General features: G+C 40.0%; 1 protein-coding gene across 4 annotated transcripts in view; it reads right to left on the bottom strand.

The window, feature by feature from the left end:
* LOC122801821 (beta-1,3-galactosyltransferase 5-like) overlaps positions 1-22,503 on the bottom strand; it is a 264,092-nt gene that overhangs the window by 14,827 nt on the left and 226,762 nt on the right. The gene's annotated exons all lie outside the window — the stretch shown is intronic.

Genomic DNA, 22,503 nt, shown 5'->3' with positions numbered 1-22,503 from the left:
GTCTGGAGGGGGATGTGAACCCCTAATCATGGTTAGTAAGTCCTCCACCATTTTAAGCAGCTGTTTCTGAGATTTGGGTCCCGGATCAGAAGAGGCCTGGGCTGGTGTCTTAGATTTAGAAGGAGTCTTCGCCTTTGTCTTTAGTTTTGCCTTAATCAGAAGCTGTGTAGGGCTGAAAACCCCCTCGGAAGCCGGTACCTGCACGGCGGCTCCGGACCCATCTGAGGGAGCATTGTCCGAAGGTCCTGCAGCTGGAGTACTCAAAGGCCTAGTTGGCTCCTCATGGGAGTCCGTTTTGGCAATTGGTTCTGAAATGGCCGATGACAGGGGCTGGGAAAGTGCCTCACTGACGACGGCCAAACCTGGAGCTGGCTCTGCTTGTAAACCATCGTCTGATTTGGACCTCGGAGGTCTGTCCTTATCCTTGCGTCATTTGTGAACTCCGGTAGTCGGAAGCGTGTCCGACGACATTTTATAATTAAATCGCCTGCCAAAGTAGTGAAAAGCAAAATCGTACCTCCGCTTAATCGTACGTTGGTTAAATCTAGCACAAAACTGACAACTAGCTACGTCGTGGTCAGGGCCTAAACAAGGAATACAGTAAGAGTGGAAATCCTTATGAGGTATTTGCTTCCCATAAGAAATACAATTATTAACTTTTTCTGACATCGGACTGGAGCAAGAAAAAAGTTTCCCCAATGGGGTACTTAGCTTTAAGAAGAAGAAGAAGAAGTAAGTCTTCGGACTGAAGTACGAAAAAATATCAGGAGTCAGCCGACCGGCACTTGCGAAATGCAAGAAAGACTGGAGAACATGGCGTCGGCTGGCAGCTTTGTACTCCTGGCTCTCTGACGTCAGGGAGCATGACTGAACAGCAGACGCCTGACCAAGACTTTGGGATTCTGGCCAACCAAGGACTGCCTGCTGGCAGGAAGAACCCTACAGTGATGACTGCAACAGTGAAACACGATGAACATCATCCCTGATGTAACATGGTATATGCTGTGTGGATCAATGTGTTTAGCAGATGTACTGCACACACAGGTGATTCACAGGTACAGTTGCATTGATCATCAAAGAAGTACATTACATGACATTTAGTGTGATTATCCACTTCTCGTGTTTGTGCTAAGCCATGCACCAAACAAATACTGGCATTAAAAAAAAGAAAAGAAAAAAATCTATAAAATAAACAACACTACAAAACCTCAGCTTTGGCCGGCTAAGAACTTGCTGTATTCAACTGGACGTATAAGAGAATTTAAGTATCTTTATCTGCACTTTTTTTTTTAAAAATACAATATTTAAATTGATTTTAACTGTGTTGCAGGAATATTAACTGAACTGGAAGTTAGTCAGTGTTTGCTGAATTTTGTTATTTGCTAGTAATTACAGGTGTGGGGGTAGCCACATTCTTTGACTTTCTGTCCTTGCCTATTTAAGTGGTACAGTGTGAAATATTTTCTGCTTATAAACCTCAGCTTTGGCCGGCTAAGAACTAGCTGTATTCAACTGGACATATAAGAGAATTTAAGTACCTTAATCTGCACTTTTTTTTTAAAAAAACACAGTATTTAAATTGATTTTAACTGTGTTGCAGGAATATTAACTGAACTGGAAGTTGATCAGTGTTTGCTGAATTTTGTTATTTGCTAGTAATTACAGGTGTGGGGGTAGCCACATTCTTTGATTTCCTGTCCTTGCCTATTTAAGTGGTACAGTGTGAAATATGTTCTGCTTAAAATCTTCAGCTTTGGCCGGCTAAGAACTTGCTGTATTCAACTGGACGTATAAGAGAATTTAAGTACCTTTATCTGCATTTTTTTTTTAAATACAGTATTTAAATTGATTTTACCTGTGTTTCAGGAATATTAACTGAACTGGAAGTTTTGACTCTGCTCTTCAGTTAGTCCCATCCACCCTCCCTGTTTTTGTTTTGGTGTTAATCTTAGTGGCCTTGAAACTGCCCGCCCCTCTTGTAAATTTGTGTTTGGATACTACTTCTGGGCCCATCTCATTTGCTCACTCAACTGAGTGCAGTGAGATCATATTCTGATTTCAGGCACTCCTACTGTGTACAAAGAGAGCATCTGGGAAACAGAAAAAAAAGTTAAGCTTGTTTCCTGCCTTTCCTGTTAAGTGGTATAGACTATTTGTAGGCTTCTGAGCCCCCAAGCCCTTCTGTGTTGGACGGGAGTCTTCTAGCTTAGTTTTTTTTTCTTATAACTAGCCAGTTTTATAGGTTCAGCACTCAAATCTGTTTCTTTGATCTCAGCACTTGTTCAGAAAAAAAAAATTTCATCTGCTTTTACTGTACTTGTGTTTCTACCTACTTTATTTTACTTTTGCATCATCTTAAAAGTACTCAATTGTATTTATTACTGCTTGGTGTAACTCATTCTAAGCCTTTTGGTTTAAACACTTGGGCTTCGGACCAGTTGTTTTGCATTGAGAGGGTTTGTGGCCTGCACTGTAGTGGCAGAACAGGTAGCTTGCATCCTTCTAGGTTGGGAACTGCTGATTGAGGGCTCAGTGTCTGTTATTCTAAAAGTGTATTAATTCTGGTTTAAGCACTTGGGCTTTCAGGCCAGTTATTTTACATTAAGAGGGTTCGTGGTCTGCACTCTTGTGGGAGGAGAGGTGGACTCTGCCCTTCTGAGCTGAGAATTTCTGGTTAAAGGCTTATTAGTGCATGCATATCTGAACTGCTTCTTACTGAAGTTGGTGTGCCTTGTTTGCTGTGGCATAGACTGGATTCGGGCCTGCTGGATCTAGCTTTGTTTGTGTAACTTGAGCACTAATCCAGGCATTCTCTAAAGTATTCAATTGTATTTATTACTGCTTGGTAGTAACTTGATTAAAGTGTAGCTATCATTCTAAGTATTTTGGATTAAGCACTTGGGCTTCAGACCAGTGGTTTTAAATTAGGAAGGTTTGTGGCATGCACTGTGGTGGCAGGACAGATAGATTTCATCCTTCTAAGGTGGGTACTGCTGATTGAGAGCCCAGTGTCTGTTATTCTTAAAGTGTATTAGTTCTGGTTTAAGCACTTGGGCTTCAGGCCAGTTATTTTACATTAAGAAGGTTCGTGGTCTGCACTCTTGTGGGAGAAGAGGCTGGACTCTGCCCTTCTGAGCTGGGAATTTCTGGTTAAAGGTTTATAGTGCCTGAATATTTGAACTGTATCTTACTGAAATTGGTACACCTTGTTTGCTGTAGCATAGACTAGATCCAGGCCTGCTGAATCTAGCTTTGTTTATATGCTTGTTGTTTGTTTGCTTGTTATTTCCCTGGAACACTAATTCCACCTAATATGCGGCTTCTCAGTGCTTCTGTGGATCACTAGTGATATCTGCTTTGCTTACTGTACTTATTTCCTTATTTCACTTGAAAGAAAGTTACTGTTTGTCGTTTTTGCATTTAAGTTACCTGTAACACATTGCACTTAAGTTACCTGGCACTTGCTCACTAAAGCAATTATATAAGTCAGCACTAAAAATTAAAAGCACTACACCCTCACTCCCCACTGGCCCTTGTTTTCAATTATTAAGGAATTCCCAATATTATTCTAGCATGTCCAAAGGTCAGTTGTCAATCTCCTCTCCGGTCCAGCTGGTGAATCTGGGAATTTTGAGGCAATGTTACAACTGCCTCATGTACACAGACAACCCTCTCCTCCTCCCAACAAATTCCAACACATGTGAGAGATGCAACCATATAGCCAAACTGGAGGCTAAGCTCTCTCAACTCAGTACTGGCATAACCAGTCAGGAGGAGAAGGAAACCACACACTACAATTCCAGTCTCACATAGACCTACCACGACAGCAAGCCAAACACATAATCACACAAAAACATACTCGGAGGCTCTAAATAAAGATCTGCCTAAGCAGCAGAGACCTCCAAAGCAGACACCCAAGCAACCGCTACCCCAAAACAAAACATGTGCAACACATCTCACAAAGCCAGTGTGCCGAACAGTCACAGCCCTTACGACTAAACAACACACCTGATACACTTGTAATAGGTGACTATCGTCAGGCACACTGACGTCCCACTCACCAGGCTGAACAAGGACAGGGTCACGGTGAGCAGCCTGTCGGGCACTAGGATCCGCCACATAACACAAGCACTCAGGTCACTCCAAGGCAAGTACAAATATGACTCAGTCATTGTCCATGCTGGTGTGAATGACCTGAGACGTACCTCCCTGGACTACATGAAAAGAGACATAAAGGAGCTCTCTGAGCATGTAGCCCAGGCCGGTATGACCCTGACCTTGAGTAGCATCTTACCCTCACCAAGAATGATGCCACAATATGAAGCCAAGATGATCAATTTCAACAATTGGCTTAAGTACTGGTGTCACTCAAAGGGGATCCAATGCCTGTCAGCTTGGGATGATATGCTCGACAAGCCACGATGCTTCGCTATGGACGGCTTCCACCTGTCACCTCTGGGCTTTCGGATATTGGCAAAGGCTCTTGCTACCCCCATAGTGCCTTTTTTAGGCAAGGCTCAAAAGACAAACCCACCTCCATAGGTATCACAAGGGATAAGAAACTAAGAGTAATGCTTAACGCCAGAAATCTAAACATCAAGATGCATGCACTCGAAACTCTCCTTAGCATGGAGAACATCGATATCTGTGCAGTAACAGAAACCTGGTTCAGGGTTCCCGAGAGCACCCCAGCACTACCAGGTTATACCTCATACCATGCTTTTCGGCCCCAAAACTTGGACCAAACCACGAAGCATCAGAGACTATCCATGTGCAACTAACAGTGGGTAAAACTGCCTTCCAGTTTATAGCCTGCTACAGACCACCCTCCCAAACCCAGGAACCCCACTCGGCCTTCCTGAGAACATTGGATAATATGAAGGTCTCTCCAAACACCATTATACTGGGCGACTTCAACTACCCAAACATAGACTGGGAGCATTACTCTAGCTCCAACACCCTAGCCCAAAGGTTCCTAGAATTTATAAACTCAAATGCTATGGAACAACTTGTTACCACTCCCACAAGAGGGGAAAACATACTGGACCTGATCATCACCAACATGGGGACTCTATGCTCCAGACCAGAAGTGTATCCCTCACTGGTAAGATCAGACCATAAACTAATCTCACTGGATATTCACATCCCTACCCCACCCCCTGCCCAGAAAACCACAGTGAAAAACTTCTCTAAAGCAAATTTCACACTCCTCAAAACCGAGGTGGAATCCTTCAAAGCCCCCGGGCCTGTGGAAAATACGGCCCAGACTGCAGAATCCTTTATAAACGCATTCTAAGAACACCTTCATGAATGCATGGATCATGCGATCCAAAATAAAACCAAGACCCAATCCTCCAAAGGCAGACGTCCTGTCTGGTGGACCCCAGCCATAAACAAACTATACAATAGAAGGAGGAAGCTACTAAATGATAGAGCAAAATCCCAAAAAGGGAAGACATCACTGATCAGTATTAGCAAAAAACTACGGGCACTCATAAAATTGTCTAAGGCCAGCTTCGAGAGAAAAATTGCACAGGACACTAAGGATAACCACAAGGCTTTCTTTAGTTATGTTAGGAACCTGGGTGGTAATTCCCAGATATGCTCAGAATTAGTCCAAAATGACAAAAAATACACTGAACCCACAGACATTGCCAACATCCTAGCTGACAGGTTCAGTGCAAACTCCCTCCCCACCAAAAGGGCAAATATCTATCCCAGCAGAGTGCTGCCCCCCTGACATCTCAGATGCTCAGGTAAGAGCCGCCCTCTCCAAAGCAAAAAACACAGCATCAATGGGACAAGATGGTGTCCCCGGGCTGCATCCTACATGAACTCCAAGAAGAGCTAAACCCAAACATAAAACTACTGTTCAATCTCAGCCTTACTACAGGATATGTGCCCAAAGAGTGGCGTACAGCAACAGTGGTCCCTCTCCATAAAGGTGGTACCTCAACGGATCCTGGAAACTATCGCCCCATAAGCCTGACTAGCTTGGTCTGCAAATCTATGGAAAGGATCATCATGGACCTCATAAATAAAGATATTGGGGACCTACAGACACTGGATCCTACCCAGTTCAGCTTTGTTAAGGGCAGATCCTGCCTCTTAAACCTGGTCGATTTCTTTGAAACAGTCACCAAGGCCATTGACGAGGGGAAGTTGGTCCACACAGCCTACCTGGACCTCGCAAAAGCCTTCAATACAATACCCCACTCGGGCATTATAGATAAGCTCACCAGCTTAAATATAAACCCCTATGTCACTAGATGGATTGCAAACTGGCTCAAGGACAGAACCCACATGGTTAGAATTGCTGGAGCCATGTCAGACTCCAAACCAGTTACAAGAGGTGTCCCACAAGGCTCTGTCCTGGGACCTCTCTTGTTCGGTATATATTTCTTGGAGGTACAGGCCAACACAGAAGGACTGTGGCTGACCAAGTTCGCAGATGACTGCAAACTGGGCGCCATAATCGACTCTCCAGCCGACACAAGCATCCTCCAAAAGGGCCTCATAGAAACAGACATCTGGTGCCAGAGCCATGGCCTCAAGCTAAATGCCAAAAAGTGTACAGTCATCCCCTTTGGCAAAAACAAATTTCCCACAAATTACCACATAGGTGGTAATCCATTAAGTACAGAAGTAATTAGGGACCTGGGGACCCAAGTTGATAGCAATCTCTCAAAGTGGTTAGAAAAACATTTTATATAGCCCACCTAATCATGAAGGGATTCACATCTAGATCAGGGGAGGTCATCGTGCCTCTTTACTCATCCCTCATCAGGCCCATAATTGAGTACAATGCCTCTTTTGGGATGTACCTTACCAGACACCTGCAGCAACTGGAAAGACCCCAAAATTACCTCACCAAGAGGATCAAAGGGCTCAAACAGATGCCATATGCTGCCTGGTTAAAGAAACTCCAGCTCTACTCAGTGGCATACTGCCTGTTCAGAGGTGATCTTTGCCTGACGTATAAAGCCATGTCCAACCCGGAATTAATGGACATGCTGCACCTCAGAAAATCCAAATCCCATCGAGCTACGTGCTCGAGAGACTTGAACCTCAGCACTGAAATAAATAGGACATGCTGGAGGGACAGATTCATAACCCAGAGGCTCCCTTCACTCTGGAATAAAATCCCAGTCCAGGTTAGGCAGAGTCCCTCATTGACTCTCTTCAAGAGGAATCTTGAGTGGATGGGAGATCGTAGGTTTACCCTGGGTATCACTTTTGTGTCACTGTTAGACAGAGGCACAGTAAACTAACCTCGAAAAAGGGCATAGCAAAATAAATTTAAAATGGGTTTCGAAAGCCAAATGGCTAGGTTTATAAATGCCCTAGGGCAGATAGCCTAGTATGAACCTATGAACCTATGTTAGTACACATTGGAACTCTCACACCAATGAACCTTCAAAGCACAGTGTAAGGGTGTCTTATCCTTCTCTGCCACAAAAACAGCATTGCAGCAGAGAATGAAAATGACGAGGAGTGCTGGCCAGAGATACAGGTGACTGTCAATTGCATCAAAATGAACGTACTGTGGTAAATGTTTGCACATGTTTTGGGGAAAATTTATTTAATAGCAGTTATAGCAAGTCACTGAATGTGCTAATTATTTTGCTTGGTAGCAAAATTTCAATTGCTTGTTGTTTTGGGGGTGGGAGAGCCAAGTTCCATGTCTGTGCTGGCACATAGAAAATTGTTTGTACAGAGGTTTGCTTTGCTATTGTTACTTCCCGGATCCAACATTGCTTTGTGCCTGTGATATGTTAACACATAAATCCTTTTTTATATTTGAATATACTGCGAAAAATAAACAAAGGCAAGGTTCCAAGTTTTCTAGCAGTTTAATAAAAATTAACACAAGCACTTTCACAATGATGCTTCTTCAGGTATATGAATAAAGTCTAAGTAACACCATTCTTATACTGTTTTAATCCAGTCACATGATTAAGCAGTCAAACACTTAATGGTAAAAGCCACATTAAAAACATTTAAACAGCATAAGCAACATAACATACATCACTTTCATCTACGTAATGGCCTTTTTCTAAGTATAGGTCTTAAGGGTACATGATCATTAAGACCATGCCCCACATCTGCTCTTAATCTCACAATCCACTCTGCCTCCGGTTCTTCAGTTCTGCATCTAATGACACCTCCCCTTGGGTTCTCTAAACATCTCCTCAAAACCACAAATTTGAATAAGTGTAGTTCTGTGGTTTCATTAACATGTTTTGCTAGTGCATTAAATGTGCTTTTTTTCTTAATGTGATACAAATGCTCTCTCACCCTGTCCTTAAGCTATCTATCTGTTTTGCCAACATAAAATTTGTTACACACTTGGCATACAGCAAGGTACATGACATGTGAGCTATCACACGTTGCACTGACCCAGATATTGAATGATTCCCCTGTGTCCGGATGTCTAAAAATCAAGAAGTCATTTGCTATGTACATACATACCTGGCATTTTCCACAAGGTTTAGTCCCTACAGTATCTATAGATGTTACAAAATCTCTTGAATTGCAAAGCCTTCTCTTTAGACTTTTTTTATTCTTAAAAGAGAATTGTGGTTTCATATCTATAAACCTGCTCATTTGCCTATCAGTAGTCAACACGCTCCAATGTTTATTAATGATTTCCATATATTGTCTTATATTCCTAGAATAACTAAGACATATATTAAGTTTATTGGAAGAGTGTCTATTTCTTATGGCAGGTGTAGAGTTCTCAGCTACGTCTGAAAAATAGGGTTTGGCTCTCGTTTGTCTCAGCCTTACTATTTCCAGCCTATTCTTCCATATAATATTATGATCATAACCCCTGTCCATAAGTTCAACTGCTGTCTTATCTGCCTGTTGTAAAAAATCATTTTCATTGACATTCAATCTAGATGCTCTATAAAACTGATTTTGTATCATGTTTCTAAATATAAATTTTGGATGCATGCTTTCACTACTCAATAAATTATTAGCATGATATTCTTTCCTATATAACTTAATACTTAATTGATTGCTTTCTCCTTTAAAAATAGTAACATCCAAAAAACTCACTTCACTGGCCGACCAGTTTAAAGTGAATTTAAGAAAAAATTCAACAAAGGCCATTAGTGTTTCTACTGTCCCATCCCATAAAATAAAGAGGTCATCCATGAACCTCTGTCAAAATAAGATGTTTTTCAGAAAAGGACCTTTAAGTAGATTTTCAGCCTCCCATTCGGCCAAAACAGTGTTGGCATATGTTGGCGCATGATGTTCTCATCTCAATGCCGTTGCGCTGCCAATAGATGTTGTTTCTAAAGATAAATATATTGTTTTCCAGGGCTAACTTTAACAATACCTGCATTTGTTGTAACTTCAATGGCATAAACCTCATGCTTTTCTCCATCATTCTACTGACACTACTGATTCCTGCCGCATTCGGTACTACTGTGAACAGTGACACTACATCTAATGTAACCAGAATACAATTTCCAGGTACCTTTGCCTTTTTTAAAAAATCATATAGATCCCTAACAAGATGTTCTGTATCTTTCAGTATGTATTCAGACTCACTAATCAGTAGACGAAGATGCTTCTCTAAATAGATAGATACTGGTTCAGTGCACCAGTTTCGTCTGGCCACCACTGGCCTCATGGGAGGATTGTCCAAGCTTTTATGTACTTTGGGTGACCCCTGTATTATGGGCATGGTAGGATTGGGCATTAAAAATACCTATATAAGTTCTCATCAATAATACCATTTCGTGTAAGGTCACTCAAGTTATTGTGTACCTTCTCTATCATAATCTTCATCTGTATGGGTGTAATAACCTGATAAAAAAACTTTGATCTTTTAACATGTCAAACATAGCAATATCATAAGCTTGTCTGTCCATTACAACAATCTGACCCCCTTTGTCGGCTGGTCTTATCATAATGTTAGAATAATTTTGCAGTTTCGTCATAGTTTCAAATTCAATTTTGCTCAAATTATATTGCTTATTTTTTGTCCTCTGTCATTATGTGAATAGTACAATTTATATGCATCATCAATGCAGAGTTGTTCAAATGCATTCACCAAAGAATTTTGTTTAGGTACATATAAACTAGGTTTTCTGAACATAAAATTAGCATCATTATTCCCTTCGAACATAGTCTTTAGCATAAGATTTCATGTGAACAGTTTAATATCAAACACAATTTCAATTATATTAGTATCCGCTGTGGGAATAAACAAAACGCCTTTTTTCAAGACATTAAGCTCTTCCTGTGATAATATATGTGTGGACAAATTAGCTACTAATTCTTTTTGTTCATAAAGCCTTTCTTTATTGTATAGGGACTCACTGACCCTTCCTCGTGTTTTTTTTTTGTTCTAGTATTGCTCCGTCCTCTGAGTCCCGCTGTACTGGCCTCTGCCTCCCCTGCTCGCTGACCTCTCTCTGGTCAGCAGAGGGAAATTCAATGAAGGTGGACCCAGAGTTTGTAAAAACGAAGAAGAGGAAAATGACTGATTTCTATCTCCACTAATTTCAGGAACAGTTCCATTCAGCTCACGATGCACTTCTGCAGTCGTAGTGAATGTTTTCCTTCTCGCGCCCAACTGTTCAGTTGTTGCCAGCATAACCAAAGTAACATCAGTAGTTTTACTCACATGGGATTGGCTCATAGCTATTTCCTGCATCATACTTGCCCCCAGATTGGACAAATTGGTCTTAACAGTCTCTTTATTGTTGGGAGCTTCTAGATTTACAGTTTCCGTATACAAAACATTCTCCATTTCACTATGAGAGTACCGGGGCCACATGAAGACGTTGACGTGTAAAAAAATCCCCACGGTCTCTTTGTAACTTCTTAAGTTTAATTTGTTGTAGCTTCCTGGAATAAACAGATGAATTTTCAATCATTTCCTTCAAATATTTACCCAATAACTCCGCACCATATCGCTCTTGTAATTAGATGTATTTGATCTTGATATTATGATGTTATTTCCCTCTCTGCTGATGCGACAAGTAGTTTCATATAGCCCACGCCAGTGTTAAGGTTTAATTTTTGCCAGTCACTGAGGAGAGTAGCGTCACAATTATTTTGGGCAGGCATTTTTAATACTCTTAAGCCATGAGGTACTATTTCCTCTCTTATACAAATCTCAAGATGAAACTTCTCATATTGTGTTCTTTTTAACTTGAATAAGTCCTTTTCCAATAATAAGTCACTTCTTAGAACCAAAAAGTCCACATTCCGAACATCATTTCCATCTTTTTCAAGATTGCTATTGTATAAAGGGTTTATACTTTCATGAGGCTTAAAACTCATTCTGCCTCAGTGGCAATTTGATACTTTCTCCAAATTTCTGCCGGTTTCTCTTTCTTTCTCACAAGCACTTATAACTTTTGTGTCAGCCTAGGCACCCCCTCCATCCCCACCCCCGATACCACCACGTGCAAGTGATAATAACTGTGCCATACCCTTATTTTCCATCTTTTGGATTCAGGGATTCATAAGCTTTGTGTCTGATGCTCAGCGTGCATAGCTGACTTAGTGCTTAGCATATCTGTGTTTGTGATGCTGTTTTGCTAACTGTACTGCTTTCTTACAGTTTTTGTAATGTGTAAATGCCTCCCACACTCTTACAGCAAAAAAGGTAAACCAAGCCATAAAAAACAGCGGGACAAAGGCTGAACAATAGGGAGACTTGTTAAATATTTTGGCCTTACAAAGTTAGAGACAGCTGATAAAATCAAACAGTTTTTGCATCAGTATTTTTAGGATTGTTCGGAGGGATATGAAGTCTGAAACCTAAATTTGTCAATTTCTAACTTCTCTCTTTAATGATTTGCCAAATTGAGAGCATTCAATGACCATCACTACTTCTGAGAGGTATGGATGTGTGAATCTTTGATGCCTGAGGCCTATTACTTGACAGAGGACACAGGTATTCTCATAAGTCACTGCTACCATATCTTGAAGTCATTGCTGTAAAAATGAACCACCTTTTACTTACATTATCAAGTAACAGTATTCAGAGCTATGCCATTCATTTGTATTATTGCACATTTTTATTTCTATTCCAGGTTCAGCACTTACCTTGTAAATCCAGCAGTTGCTACAGTTTTAGTTCAGGGCTGCCTCTGTCTGATGCTAGGAATACACAGCCATTACATGGATAGGTTAAGATTGTGAATGTCGCCTGGCATCAATGTTTATTTGTTTATTTATTTACTGACATTTGTTGACTGGGAAAGTCCACTGGGTCAGTAACCCATTTTCGGTGGCGGCCTGGCGAGAAAAGCTCCATAAGTAATACAGAGTATACAAACGTAAAAAAAAATTGATATTCAAGTACATATATAAACAAAGATATGTCAAAGCAGTAGAGTACAAGAGTACAATATTAAGTCTTGGCACTGCAATATACAAGCCAAAAGTTACAAATAAAAAAGGCAGAGTTATGCAGTAGTATCATTATAGTGTGCATTAGAGAAAAACTGCACAAATGTAAACAAAGGCAGAAGTATTTAAAACACAGTATTTGTCATTTGAAAATACAGAATTAATTAGGGGCAGTTTTAAGGTGGCCTGATTGTTTTGCAGGGGCAAGAGAGTTTATTTAGGTAGTATGTTTTAGTGCTGATTTAAAGGTTTTTATACAGAGTTATGTGGGATGGTAAGGAATTCCAAAGTTTAGCAATGCTATGGGAGTACAGACTTTGTCCAGTTCTTTTGTTGGGTTTGATTACTGTTAACAGCTGTTTGCCGGATGATGTAAGTGTTTGCATAGGAGTATACATTTGTAGGATTAAGCAGAGTGCTGGGCAGGTGTTAGGTTTAAAAATGAGTTTGTGGGCTAGAGTTAAATGGGTACAACAGAGAGAGTTACTATATGTATGTGCACAAGATGAATATTCGCCGCTTAGGTGGTGAGTGAGTGTGCTATGTGTTGCCTCTTAGCCAGTGTGACAGCACACTGAGCACACCACGCCTATGTCTGCCTACATCCACAGCAGCTGCTGGTTCCCCCTCTCACTCCTCACCTGCATGGGACTATGGTGACTTTACCAGTGGTGGCAGTCCCTTCCCCTTTTTGATCTTACTGAAGCTGTTTTCTCAGAATGATGTTGTGAAGCATGGCACAGGCAGTGAAAATTTCAGTACATGTGCATGGACTATACAGCAAAGCTCTCCAGATGTAGTGAAAATTTCAGTACATGTGCATGGACTATACAGCAAAGCTCTCCAGATGTATCTAGGCACCAAAACCATGAATTAAGCAATCCAAACACATACTCTATGATATTTCTGGTTTGATTATGTGACTCATTATGGCGTTCTTCATTGGGTGTGTGCGCATTTCTGATGGACATCACCCATGGTTCCAGTGCATAACCTGCATCCCCCAGTAAGTTACCCTGTGGGATATCACCCCTAGTGAACATCTGACACAGTGGGGAGTTGTGCCAGACATGTGAGTCAGGGTAACTGCCTGGGCTGCCAGCACACACATTCAAGATAATTCCCTTAGCATTACACATTGGCAGTTAATGGAGTGGAGGCTCTTTCTATTTATGTTGGTGCTTTGATTTCTATATGTGTACAATCTATGGCACCCAGTACTTCAGGGTAGTGTGCTACAGGGTACTACTCCTGCATATTTGTGGTCCTGCCCTCAGGTATATGCGGAAAATATATCTGGTCACTGGCATGTTACAACATAGCATTCAGGAATTGATGGAGAATCCTGGATGCTAATGCTTGTGACACCCCAGGTATGCCTCTTGTTGGTCTCCGAAAAGGTTCCTATAGCTAAAATTCTAAGTACTGCCTATAACTTTGTCTCCATTGGTATTGGTTCTCCTTTGTTTGCCCTTGATCTGATTTGAGGACGACAGAGGTTGCTGAGTTCCTGTAGTGTAGAGCTCAATTTCCACCTAATGCAGATTGTGATAAGTTAAATGGGGTCTGAAAGCTCTTCTTATTCTTGGCCATGGTCTATTAGCAGCAGCAGCAGCATAGACTTCAGTCTGTTGCACATACAATGACTTAAAGCAACAGCGGCCCCTAACATTCTTTCTGTGTAGACTCCTTTCCATGGGTGTATTCCAATAGGTTTTGGAATTCACGTGGAAAACCAGAATTGAGTCTACTTGGTTGCTTTATAGCTTGCTGAATAGCTCCTTCCTCTTGGATTGGTTGATTAGCATACAGTTCAGTTGTTTATGCTGTAATTAGCATACCATGGTGTTTATCATGTTTGCATGGCTCTACATGTACAGCCACTTACTGAATACAAAACAGTGTGCCACCATGTGGTCATTGCACCATGACACTGGCTCATGTAAGGTTTATTGAGTCTGCACCATACTTCTCAACTGTATGAATTCCTTGGTATTTCATGGTTTTGAGGGCAAAATAATGGGGCACCATAAATTCCCAAGAGGCCACTTCAAATCCCATTTTTTTTTTTACAATTTTTCATTAATGTAATGTCGTCATCAATGTGCAGGGGTATACGGTCACCACTGAGAGAGAGAGAAACAAAGTATGTCTCAGGGTTTTTACAATGTTGAAGTTCTAAGTGTCAGTTGAGCAAATGCATACATGAAGCTGGCTGGGTACAGTTGATCAATCAGATTCAGTAAAGATAAATATGTCCACTACAGTCCGTAGTAGGTTATTAGCGAACTGGGTTGTAGTGTGAGTATTGTCGTATGTACACTGTTTACTTAATTTGATGTTTACTGTGTATGCGAACAAATGGCTTTTATTTGGGAGAGGGCTGTGGTATAACATTTTGAGTACAAATGTATTTTTGGCTAGACACTTGTATGTCACCCTGCTAGTGAAGGCAGCCTACTAGAGGGGTTAGGAAGAGGCTATCAGGATTGCCGCTTGGAGTTTGCAGTGGAACAGTGTTGCCTGGCACTTTTGATTTTCAATATCTACTTATGTCTTTAACCTCAGTACATTTACCTTTTGAAAGGCAGTTTGCACTTTGAAGAGAAACTAAAGTTGAAGGGGAATATTGCTTTGGATTCCACAGCAGGCATTCATTCCAGTCTTTTGTATATGACTGTAAAAAACTTCAGTAATGCAATGTGTTTTAGCATCAATTGTTGAATGTGAGGCTTTTGTTTTAATTGTCACTGTTCATCGGCACAGTTGATGGGCGTGTGTGTTGGTGTTGCCTTTATTGTGCTTTTCAGTGGCATTTTGGTCGGTCCAAAGTTTATTTTTGAATGAATGCTTGCTGACGTCGATGTGTAGTTGTTGGAAATTGAAACTGATATTAGTGAGGCCTGTGACACTTTTTTTCCCCTCAACTAAGTACCTAACTGACATTTTGTATACGTCATAAGACTCACAACTGAGAAGTGGCAGCATGGACTTGGTTTCAGTAGATATTTACAGGCACAGTCAGTAGCAAATCTTGGAAAGTGAGAGGATGCCTGAGGAATGGAGAAAAAGTGTTTTGGTACCGATTTTTAAGAATAAGGGTGATGTGCAGAGCTGTAGTAACTACAGAGGGATTAAACTGATCAGTCACAGCATGAATTTATGGGAAAGAGTAGTGGAAGCTAGGTTAAGAAGGGATGTGATGATTAGTGATCAGCAGTATGGATTCATGCCAGGAAAGAGCACTACAGATGCGATGTTTGCTCTGAGAGTTTTGATGGAGAAGTACAGAGAAGGTCAGAAGGAGTTGCATTGTGTCTTTGTGGATTTAGAGAAAGCATATGACAGGGTGCCTAGAGAGGAGTTGGGGTATTGTATGAAGAAGTCAGGAGTGTCAGAGAAGTATGTAAGAGTGGTACAGGATATGTACGAGGGTAGTGTGACAGCGGTGACGTCTGCGGTGGGAGTGATGAATGCATTTAAGGTGGAGGTGGGATTACATCAAGAATCAGCTCTGAGCCCTTTCTTATTTGCATGGTGATGGACAGGTTGACAGACAAGATCAGACAGGAGTCCCCGTGGACTATGATGTTTGCAGATGACATTGTGATCTGTAGTAAGAGTAGGAAACAAGTGGAAGAGACCCTGGAGAGGTGGAGATGTGCTCTAGAGAGAAGAGGAATGAAGGTCAGCAGGACTAAGAGAGAATATATGCGTGTGAATGAGAGGGAGGATAGAGGAATGGTGAGGATGCAGGGAGTAGAGGTGGCGAAGGTGGATGAGTTTAAGTACTTGGGATCAACAGTTCAGAGTAATGGTGAGTGTGGAAGAGAGGTGGAGAAGAGAGTACAGGCAGGATGGAGTGGGTGGAGAAGAGTGTCAGGAGTGATTTGTGACATACTAGTACCAGTAAGAGTGAAAGGGAAGGTCTACAAGAGGGTAGTGAGACCAGCTATGTTATATGGGTTGGAGACAGTGGCATTGACAAAAAGGCAGGAGTCAGAGCTTGAAGTGACAGAGTTGAAGATGTTAAGATTTGCATCTGGGTGTGACGAGGATGGACAGAATTAGGAATAAGTATATTAGAGGGTCAGCCCAGGTTGGAAGGTTTGGAGACAAAGCCAGAGAGGCAAGATTACATTGGTTTGGACATGTGCTGAGGAGGGATGCAGAGTATATTGGGGAAAAAGATGCTAAGGATGAAGCTGCCAGGTAACAGGAAAAGAGGGAGGCCTAAGATAAGATTTATGGATGTGGTGAAAGAGGACATGTAGGTGGTTGCTGTGACAGAGCAAGATGCAGAGGACAGGAAGAAATGGAAACAGTTGATCTGCTGTGGCGACCCCTAACGGAAGCAGCCGAAAGAAGTCAGTAGCAAATGTGCGCTATGCCCTCTCCCCCAGGTGTTCCGAGATTTATTTTTGTAAAAGTATTCTGTCTGTAAATTGCCATCTGTAACATGCATTTTTTTGATGCTTGTTACAGCTTTTCTTAGAAATGTAAATATTCAAGGTGGGCTACAGCAGTTGCAATGCACGTCTAGTATTAAATGTGTTTTCCTTCATTTTCAGTCTGTAGTTCAGACTGTAAATGCCCAGTTAGAGACTTCCTTGTCAGCTTTATCTCTTGAAGAATCCTGCATTTGATTACAGTTTGTACACTGAAGTTAATGGGGTCTTAAAAAACAAATCGGTTGTGCTTGCTTAAGTGTTCGAAAGTCAATGAAATCTGTTCTATCAGAAAATAAGTCTTTGGCTGTGTGAGCCTTCAGTTGTTACTTTTAACTGCAGATTAAGTTTTTTTTTTTTGACACTGGATCCTATCCTACTGTTATTTAGTTTTTGATTACATTGTTTAAGAACTGGTGGTATATTTTAACTACTTTAAATAGATTGTACATCTCTTATCTCAGTGACATTTCATCCACAATACAGAACAAACAGCAGGGTTTTTATATCTGTGTGCACCCACTCGCACTTTAGTTTCATTGTAACATTGATAGTTTAAGTAAATTTGTAAGCAGCAGTATATGTAAAACAGCAATAAACATTAGCAAAATTTTTGTTACGGTCAGGAAAAAAATGTTGCACATGCCACAAAGCTGGGAAAATGCATCATTTTGTTACATGCTATGATATATTTTTTGTGGAATTCCTTGTTAAAATGCATCCTTGTATGTTAGAATGAGAAGAATCATGCTCATAGGATTAAGAATGTCAATGGTATTATGGTGTTTTAAATTAGGCATAAGTTTCTTTATTGCAATATTTTAATAGAGTATGGGAGTCTAATCATTTGGGTCTTTTATAACTTGTAATTCTCCTCTTGAACAAAAGTTACCCAAAGTCATCAGTTTTGCAGTTAAATGTCTTATCAGCTGTTGGGGTAATACAGCAGATCGCTGTTCTGTGATTGTTAAAATTCAGTAAAAATGTTGTACCTATGAAAATTCAGTGTAAATGAAATTGTAATGGGGAAAATGTTGGCGGTATCCATCGGATTTACTTGGAAGTTCTTTTTAAATATGTTAATTTTTAGGATCATAGGTACTTCCTAGGTTTTTGAGTTCTGAAGATTTGATGAAGCACAGAATTACATTTCTGTGGTAGTTTTTAGCTTTTATATTTTTGATACAAATAACCTTGAGGCAGACAGAGCAAGGATATGTTTGGTCATTCACTTGTTGCCACTTGCCTCTATTGCTTACTAGTGTCCCCCTCCTTACTGATGACCTCCTTAGTTACAGATGCAAAGTGTTTTGTTTACTACTTGTCCACTTTTCAGTTTTCATGGGTTTACAGGATGCCTCTCAACTTCATTATTCAGAGTTTCATGACAACAACAAGATAATTGATGGGAATACAGACGCAAATCAGGAATGATTTTAAAATGTTACACTAATGTACACGTATCAACAACATGCATTTTCTGAACTTTGTAAAGTAGGAGGACCTCTATGCCATTTTTCATTTGACTGTAACTTGTGTAAAATGTTTTTAGTGCTGGACAGGTAGATAGATGCTGGATAATTAGTTAGTATGCTGTAATTTTGTTACATTTAGTGGTCAGTAAGTATATATTGGAATTTGCAGAAATAGACTTTTCAGCTTCAAATATTAATATAAATAAAACACTATCATTATTCTGTTTATTTGGAGTTTAATATTTTGTCTGTTCTTCCATTTACGTTTGTTTACGATTAATGTATGTTAATCAGCATACAGATTTTTGGCCAGTTGTACCTATTTTTCATGGGCCTTTGTCCAGATTTTTTATGATTCCAGGTTGAGGTATGATCTGCACCTTTGTCTATATTAGGCTGAGTAAGAACAAGGCTTGTCAAAAACAAGGTTAGAGAGGAAAGCTTTGCCCAATAACCTCTGTTTTCTATTGGCAAATGTTTATTTATTTATTCATTCATTTTCAAGGTTTAAAGAATATATGTCAAATAGGAGTAAATAAAGAAATTTTGAAATTTACTTTACTACTGTTTTTTTTATATCGGAGAGAAAATATGATTGAATTTTGAACATTAAAAAAAACACACAAAAATCTATCATTTATTTTACTGTTTTGCAGACGTGCAAGCCCCCCTGCACCCCCACACCCCCTGCTAATTACATATACCAACTCTGAGATCACACAACATTGAGGAAATGGTAAATTTCCTGATCCTCACCGTACTGTGATCTCCATTCAAAAGCTTCAGGTTTTCAGAAATTCTATCATATCATCTCGCCAATAGGAATTTCGCAATCCATGCTTCTACTATAGCTTATTGTAGTATTAATATGCCAGAAAAATAACAGAGTCACCCTATTTAGCTTTCTTGTTTAATAAGCACAAAGTTCATAGTTATATTCATTCAACCAGGATGATGCACATTGATTTCAATAACACCACAGTGTCTTATTGGAACTGAATACCAAATGATGTGATGTACTGCGTAACTATCTGTCAAAACATGTGCTAGAATATTCATATTTCTAAACATTTTATGGGTAAGTTTAACAATAGCAACTGTAACTGCCAGTTTTTCATTCATTCTTTTATGTGCTGATTATCTGCTGTCTAAAATAGGATTTGGGAGAGCATCCTGGTATTCACACACACACACACACACACACACACACACACACACACACACACACACACACACACACACACACACACACACACACCAACTCACACAGCTTTCACAACTATGGACTATTTAAATGACTGACAATTTGCTTACAGCACATCTTTGGGAAGTTGGAGGAAAGTGGAGCACCCAACAAAAACCCATGCAGGCAGAAACAGAATGAGTTTATAATACAATATTTCCTGTGCAGTTTATATTTCTCTGTGTTAGCACTATGATACTGAGGGATAAAGTCCTGCCTATCCTCCAGATGACCCAGGTTTGATCAACATTTCAGGTATCTGATGTGCTGGCTTGGGAGGATGGGTGTGTCCATCTTAGGGAGGAAGAAAGGGACGAAATGCACTCAGGCATGATCCTCACATTAGATTTTCAGTGGAGGCTGGGGATGCAAGCGGAGATATTGTTAATGGAAGGCAAGGTTAGTGGTTGAGTTGCTACAGTTGCAGGACAAAACACCAGCATCACCCACTGTATATCTATCGCCAGAGATGGTATGCGTCTGTGCAGGGATAAGGCATATAAATAAAACACTCCCCATCAGCAATGTGATTCTGCACCAGGGTCATTGTTGTCCTCACCAACCCAGGACATGAGTTAAGACTAGGCTAAGGTAGGTCCAGTAGAACTGTTGAATGAAGAGACTATCTGGGGCAATGAAAAGTTCAGCTGTGGGGAAGCAAAAAAGAATGGGAAAATCAGTTTATGTTCCTATATGCTAGAATCACTGAATGACTACTTTAAGTATCATGACATGACTTTCTCTGCAAAACCTATGGCCCTGCATCACTCTGAGAGGTTAGCATTATTTAATATGTTGTGCCCCAAAATGGTCTAATGGAAGCAGCCATGTTGGTGTGGTTTTAGTTTTCAGCAAGGAGGATGCACACTGTGTACAGACAATGAAATGAGGACATCACAGCAGAAGCGAAGGTAACTTCAATTACACAGAAATTAAATACAGTCCACAGGGAAAGAATTTAGCTGTAAAGGGTGATACGATTCAAGAAGAACTTCACAACTCTATTATTCTGAGTACCTTTATTATTCACTTTTTTCTCAAACCTACTCTTAAGATTACTTGCAGTTTTGTGTACAAAGGTGGGATATTCTCCTAAAAATGGATAGACATTCAAATCCATTTTCATGATATTCCAGTTGGATGCAAGTATCTTTTGTATTTCCTTAGAATGGTTACCATATAGTGATATGTACGCTCGTGGAAAGGGGTTCACCTTATTCATAATTTCATTATCTTTATTATCTGATTTTCTAGTTTCACCTCCTAATAGGGGTTTGTATTTTTTACCCCATTCTCCCTTGACATATTTGATAGTATTGTTTATAAGGGCTATAGGGTATCCTATTTTCCTAAACATATTCCCTATAAAATCCAGTCCTCTGACCAGGTCATTAAAATCAGACGTCATTCTAGCTGCCCTAATGCATTGCCCCTTAACAATGCTAGCCTTTTGGCTATAAGGATGGCAGCTGGAATCATGTAAATATGCATTACTAAATGTACTTTTCCTATGTATTTTCGAACAGAACTGGTTATTAACTATGGAAATATGTGTATCTAAATATGATATACCCTTTTGATCAATATTGTGTGTGAATTTCAAATATTCACAAGTTGTATTTATATATTTAAGAAACTTTTCTAATTCATACAAAGAACCATCCCATAAAATAAAAATGTCATCCAAAAATCGTACATAACAACTCATGTATTTGTACCACTCACTCTTAAAAACACATTCTTCTTCCCAGTTTAGTAGAACTAAGGTTGTGAATATTGGTGTGCACGCTGCACCCATAGCCACACCATTATTTTGTCTGCAGTATTCCCCCTCATAGAAGATGTAGTTGTGTTTTAACACAATTTCCATGAACTCGGTCAATAACAGGATTTTATCCCATGAGCATTCACCGTATTTGTGAATACTTCTCTCAAATCTAGTCACCCCATCCTTTTCTGGGATTCATGAAAAAAGATCAATGACATCTATAGTTACAAATGTCACTCCCTCCTTACATCTGTCGGCAGTTAAGGCAACTAATAAAGTTATAACACATTATAAGAATATTTAGCTAGTGCAGAGTACTGTGCAAACATGTTTTAAGAAATAGAATAAATGTTTTGGTGGTGATCATCAAGGGTACATAGACTGAATTGTATATAATTATTCTGGGGAAGTGTGTGCCTTGAAAAGGGTCACGCACATGAACTGTAGGAATGAACACAGGGAAAGAGGACAAGTGAAACATAATAATGTACACTAGATGAAGGCATGTCAATGTAAGTACACTATAAAAACAAGACAGTTTTAGCATATGCAGCAATCACTTATCTGCATAATACAGTCTGTACAGCTGTTTACACCTCCTTGGTGGGTATAGTCATATCAACATGCAGTTATTGTACATTATGACTGTCACACAAGGTGACATATTAATGGAAAAGAGTTTTGTGTAATATAAACATCCTTACATGATCAATGGAGAGGATATTTATCAAGGATGGTATATACAATAGGGGGTAGGTGCATATTGAGAACATGTGCAAAATGATTTGCTTGAATATGAATGTAATGTCAGCACAGGTCTCAACCAAACAGAGCACATAGCAACAGGCTCATGGACAACAGTAGACAGAAGCAAGCACAATCCTGGACAATATTAGAATAATACCACCAGTATTCTGTGTCATTGACATAAAATATGTGATTGTGAATTATTATACATGGTTCTGCAAGATCACACTTGTACAACTGTTATGATGTCAGTAATCTATAAGAGGAGTCAAGCACACCTTCATCAAAATTTTACATCTATAGTTTAGTAATCCTGGCTAGTTAACAGGTTTTCATGACATATATATCCCATAATCCACACCTGTATGAATGTAACCTATGTCATCTATGTTGCCAATCAGTTATGTATTTACTGTGTGCATCACAGGAATGTGTATT

Source organism: Protopterus annectens, chromosome 5.part0, assembly GCF_019279795.1.
Source record: "Protopterus annectens isolate FY-2018-M chromosome 5.part0, PAN1.0, whole genome shotgun sequence".
Taxonomy (NCBI): domain Eukaryota; kingdom Metazoa; phylum Chordata; order Ceratodontiformes; family Protopteridae; genus Protopterus; species Protopterus annectens.
Note: the sequence above shows the minus strand (reverse complement) of the source record. Positions and strands in the feature narration are given on the sequence as shown.